This window comes from Vigna umbellata, chromosome 7 (assembly GCF_029865625.1).
Source record: "Vigna umbellata cultivar VRB3 chromosome 7, Vumbellata_1.0, whole genome shotgun sequence".
Classification (NCBI taxonomy): domain Eukaryota; kingdom Viridiplantae; phylum Streptophyta; class Magnoliopsida; order Fabales; family Fabaceae; genus Vigna; species Vigna umbellata.
In genome coordinates, this window is record NC_142171.1 from 21181626 (window position 1) to 21187315 (window position 5690).

Consider the following 5690-nt stretch of genomic DNA (forward strand, 5'->3'; position numbering starts at 1 on the left):
ATTTAAAACAGTTTTTCCATTTACAACATGAGTGGGTTCAAATGGACCATTAAGTGTAGCATCCCATACACCCTTATCTACAGATTCAAGAAAAATTTGAATTCTAATTTTCCAGAAACAATAGTTTTCCCTAGCAAATAAAGGAGGTTTATTTGTTGAATCACCTTCACCAAAAGTTTGAGAAACGAAAGTCATTTTCAAGATCAAATCGATTAGACAAAGGGTTAATCGATTTGTTTTTCAAATATCTTGTGAAAATCAGCTCTGGTGCCAATTGTTAAAAAAGAAGTGCTTTATTTCTCACACCAAGAGGGGGGTGAATTGGTGACGTATAAAAAATGATTGCTTTTAAAATCTTTTTTGCAAAACAGAAAGTCTTTAAACTTTTCTTGAATCGTAAGTAAGAATATGTGAAATGCAACAGTTTACCTAATCGAATGTAATGACAGTATAATCGATTTAATGTAGAGAGAGGGGATAAGAAAATTCAAACACTGAGTTTTTATACTGCTTCGGCCAAGCCTACATCTCATGTCCTTCCAATCAATCTGAGATAGAAGCAAATGCACTATATAGATCTGAGTTTTTACACCAAGGGCTTTATAGCGACCTCATGTCAAAATGTAAATCACCTCTGTAACTCACTAATCTAACTATAAGCAATACAAAAATAGATAAGCAGCAAGAACAATCCTCTTTTGTTGTCAACCCCTTTGAGACACCCTCAAAGTCAAGAACCACATTCTTCTTCCTGTAACACCACAGGGAAATCAGTAACACTCAGCGTTTGCCAAAGCTTTTCCTAGTCAAGCAGAATGCACCTTCCTGTACAGAACGATCAGACTTTGTATATCAACCTTGCTTCTCAAGAAATCTTCAAGACTTTATCACCATGGTAATTCTTGTTTCTTGGAGCTTTTATCTCTTCAGTAAGAACTCAGATCATTCATTGAAAATAGATATGGAAGTGTAAAATCATTATTCTTTTTTTTTACAGAATTCAAATCATGCGTCTATATATAGTGTAAAGAATTCATACGCTTTTTAATCGATTATCTCATTAATCTAATCGAATACGCAATTCAGTTATAACAGAATAACATCAATCAAAGCAGTTACTTGAATGCACAATTAATATAATCGAATTGCAATAAATGCTTGGTCAACATATTTAAAACTATGATCGTTGTGACAGTTATGTCAAGCATTTAACTAGTTTTCAAATATTAACAAACTTGGTCGAATACAAAGAGCATGTAATCAATTAAGTAGAAACACTTAACATATATTAGAGAACTTTTCTTCTCAAAATACATCAGAGCACACTTTAAAAATATTTGTGCAGACATACGAGTCTTAATGGATTTAACCAATAATGTAATCGACTTAAAACTTGGTTTTTTGCCACACCTTAAAGTTCAAACACCAGAAGCTATGTGCTTGTGATTTTTCATTTCTAAAACCTCATATTATGGGAAGCTAGACGAGTGTTGGACGAAGCACATGGTAGACTTTTGGTGTAGAGAAAAGGTTGGATCGAATGCAACAGCATATCTCTATTAACTTCCTTAAGTGTATTACAAGTGTGGAGAGAATTTGGATTTATAGAATCATCAAATCTCACCCATGGTGCATAGAATGGAAGTTGATGATCAGCCTCATACTATAGATCAAATGCCACGTTTTCAACACGTGTAGAATGTCGCAGAGGAATTTGGATTGCCAACTGTCAAGCTCGCACATGCTATTGCCAAATAGCTTCACAGGTGTGTTGGGTGGCAGGGGTTTTAGGCTGAGCACAACCCAATTCGAAATAGAACTCATGCATTACTCCAAATGAAGTAGTTCTTTACGATTACTTGCTTGCAAGTGTCTTTTAGGTCCTTTTGAAGTCTTCTAAGCATTCTTCTTGACATAGGGCCTTGTGATAACGACTGAAAAACCGTTATTTTTATACTTAATTTTGATATTAAAAACACCATTTTTGAATTAGAAGCTTGCTTGAACTCATGCTTTTGCTTTAGTTTTGTGAATAAGAGAGTTGAAGGTGAATTTAATGGTTTTGTGCTAGAATCCCTTGATTTTGTAGGCTATTGGAATGATTTGAAAGAAGACTTATAGTACCAAATGGTTGGACCTGTTTTCTGTTATTTTTATGGGCTTGGACCTGTTTTCTGTTATTTTTATGTTCTATTTAAGGACTTGAACATCCTAGGGATTGTATCTTTTGATGGCTTAAGCACAGAAACACATTTTTCACCCCTTGGGGGTAGATTTGGGGATGTGACAAACCTTGAAAAGTCCTTGTGATGATAACTTGCTTGTTAGTGTGTTTGATATGTGGTTAAATGAAAGGCAAAGTTGATTCATGTGTCATTGTGATGGTAGAGTGTAAGAGCGACACCTCACTATACACCTTTGAGTTTGAGTGAAACACTTTTGAGTGCTTGAGTGAAACACTTTTGAGTGCGTGAGTGAAACACTGCCTTTGGTGAGGAATTGTTCCATGCATTTTATGATAACATTCTTGCTTGGTTGTTGATTATTCATGAGGTTTGCATCTATTGTGTATTTCTTGGTTATGTGAGCATCATAGTTGAAGCTTGATTGGTTAAAGCATCATTATATCTTGACTAATCTTTCTATGATGAGCATTCATGAGTGATTTACTTGTCCTAAGAGAAACATGTTTTTTGGTGTGTCAGACCATTGTAGTATGAGTATTTTGTTTCAGCCAAGTTACATTTTGCTTGAGGACAAGCAAAGTTTAATTTTTGGGGTTGTGATAACAATTGAAAAACTGTTATTTTTATACTTAATTTTGATATTAAAAACACCCTTTTTGACTTAGAAGCTTGCTTGAACTCATGTTTTTGCTTTAGTTTTGTGAATAAGAGGGTTGAAGGTGAATTTAATGGTTTTGTGCTAAAATCCCTTTATTTTGTAGGCTATTGGAATGATTTGAAAGAAGAGTTAAAGTACCGAATGGTTGGAATGCAGAAAAGTCAACCATAATGCAGAAAAGTCAACTAGAGGGCAGAAAAGTCAACCATAATGCAGAAAAGTCAACCTGTCAACAAGAGTGCAGAAAAGTCAACCAGAGTGTAGATAAAGTTGCGTTGAGCGCAAAATTACGCTGAGTGCCAGTGCCGCACTTACCATTGAGCACCAAAAGTGCTGATAAGCGTCGACGACGTGGGCTTGAACCTGTTTTCTGTTATTTTTATGGGCTTAAACCTGTTTTTTGTTATTTTTATGTTCTATTTAAGGACTTGCACGTCCTAGGGATTGTATCTTTTGATGGCTTAAGCACAGAAACACACTTTTCACCCCTTGGGGTAGATTTGGGGATGTGATAGGTCTTCTCTTGTCTTTCTAGGGTTTTTCTATCTCTTTCATTCTTTCATTCTTTCATTCTTTCATTCTTTCATTCTTTCATTGTTCATCTAGTTTCTCCATGATAATGGGGAACTAAACCTTAATTGTTGTTGGGAAAGATGTAACCTCTTAAACTCTCATGCATTGAATTGATTCTTGATTATATATGTTTTACTTCATTAATTGTTAGGGTTTTTCCTCTTTGCTCTTTGCATGCTTTGTTTAACTCGTTCAATTGCATGATCATTGATTTTATCGATATGGACACATATGGGGAAATCTAGAACTGGGGAAATTCTCCCATAAGCAATATTACCTAGACATAGGAATAGGCGGATCAAATGCCTTTTAGCTTTTGTGCGAATGTAATGCATGATTAATTGCTAGGGAGACAAGACATTGTGAACTAGTAATTAGGACTAGGCTTTCTTCACCCAGACATCGGGTTTAAGGTAAATTACAAAGTGGCATTAACATTAATGAAGAAGATGACTTCATATATGCATGAGAGTAAATTAGGTTAAATCTAAACCCAACAACAATATCATCAACTTCATCCATTCATTCTTGTGTTTAACCTCAATTGAACAAATTGCATTCATGTCTATTTTATTGCATTTGCATCCAAAAACCCCAAAATTTGTTCTTTAGAGTCTTAATTGTTTAGTGTTGTGAGTCTCTTGGGAAACGATACTTGGTCTTACCATTTATTATTACTTGATATGATTCGGTACACTTGCCAAGGTCTTAACCAGTTTTTGATTTCGTTTTCAGGGATTAAAAATTTGTTTATCACCTTGATTGCAAGGTTTTCTAGGTGTCAACTCATCTTGTTTGTTCCTTTTTGTCACTCCATTAGTAATCGACTCCTAACTTGTTATTGGGCTTGGGCCCAAGTCATCACTATGCGAGCAAACGCTCTCATGTTTTGAAGTTTAATGAAATAACATTAAAACAGGTTAACAATCAAAAAATAACCTAAGGTGAGAACATAAGACTTAGAGTCTAAACCCCAAACAAACACAATCTAGAACCAGAATCCCCAAACATAGAAAAACATAGGAAAACACTTAGGTTCTACGAAATAGAAAAACATTTAGACTAAAACACCTAGACGCACAAAATAGGTCGAGATAGGGTTTTTGACAACACATGTTTTAGAAAGACTTAATTATTAAAATATAAAGAAAACTTCAACAAGTTAAACGCCTTCTATCCAATGAAAATATCTAAAGAAGCGTTTACTTAACCAGATGATACCAAGTGCTTAACAATTACCTCATCTTATGATGAAGTATATATTCATGATAGTTATACATTGTGAAAAGAGCTTAATTGAAAAATCCTAACAAACGGTAGAAACTCATATTTTTCCAAATGATGTTTTTGTTTAGCTTGTGCATAAACCCGATCAGCTAAGGGCGCATTCAAAATTAAACCCCTCTCGATTAATTGAGTCAATCGATTAAGGGTGAGTTTAGGCTAATGAAACCCTCCTGGTCGCCATACTGAGTCGATTAAGGGTGTGTTTTAGAAAAAATCGCTCCCGATGGTAAGTATTTGTTAAGGGTATGTTCAATAGTAAATCCCTCCTAAAAAAAAGTTGGACCTTGGTTAAGGTTGATCACCTTAAAGTTGAATCCCTACCAAGCATTAAAGAACTAAGGTACGTTCAAACCGTAGACCTAGAACCAAACTACTAATCAACTAAGTAACTGATGCTTAAACAGGTCATTCAAAATCGAAGTCAAAGTTTGTAAAATGAATATTCATGTGGACGTAACATAGTGATGGCAATGCTCTAGCTAGGATAAGCCAAATCTAGAAGCAACCAAGCCATATTTCACGATGTTGATGAATGCGAAATTCATGGTGGTAGAAGGTGGATGTTGTCATGGTTTTGGGTGTTTGTATGGTGATGAAGGAGGTGTTTAAGGGTTCTCTAAGAGAGGTTAGGCCAACTATCGGAGGAAGGTGCTAGAAGAGGCCACATGGGTTGCTCTAGCCTAGGGTGACCTTAAAAGAGTAGTATGACACAAAAATGGCAGCATAACTTTACTCCCAATCAAAGGTGATTACATGAAGTAGAGTGCTAACAACATTTTTTATCCCCGCCAATGGCGCCAAAAACTTGTTAATGAATCGAAAAGTGTACCGAATCGCACAAGTAATATAAAATGGTAAGACCAAGTATCGTATCCCAAAAGACTCTCGGCACTAGACAATACTAATTAAGACTCTAAAGAACATATTTTTGGGTTTTTGAATGCACATGCAATAAAATAAACATAAATGCAATTTGATAAATTGAG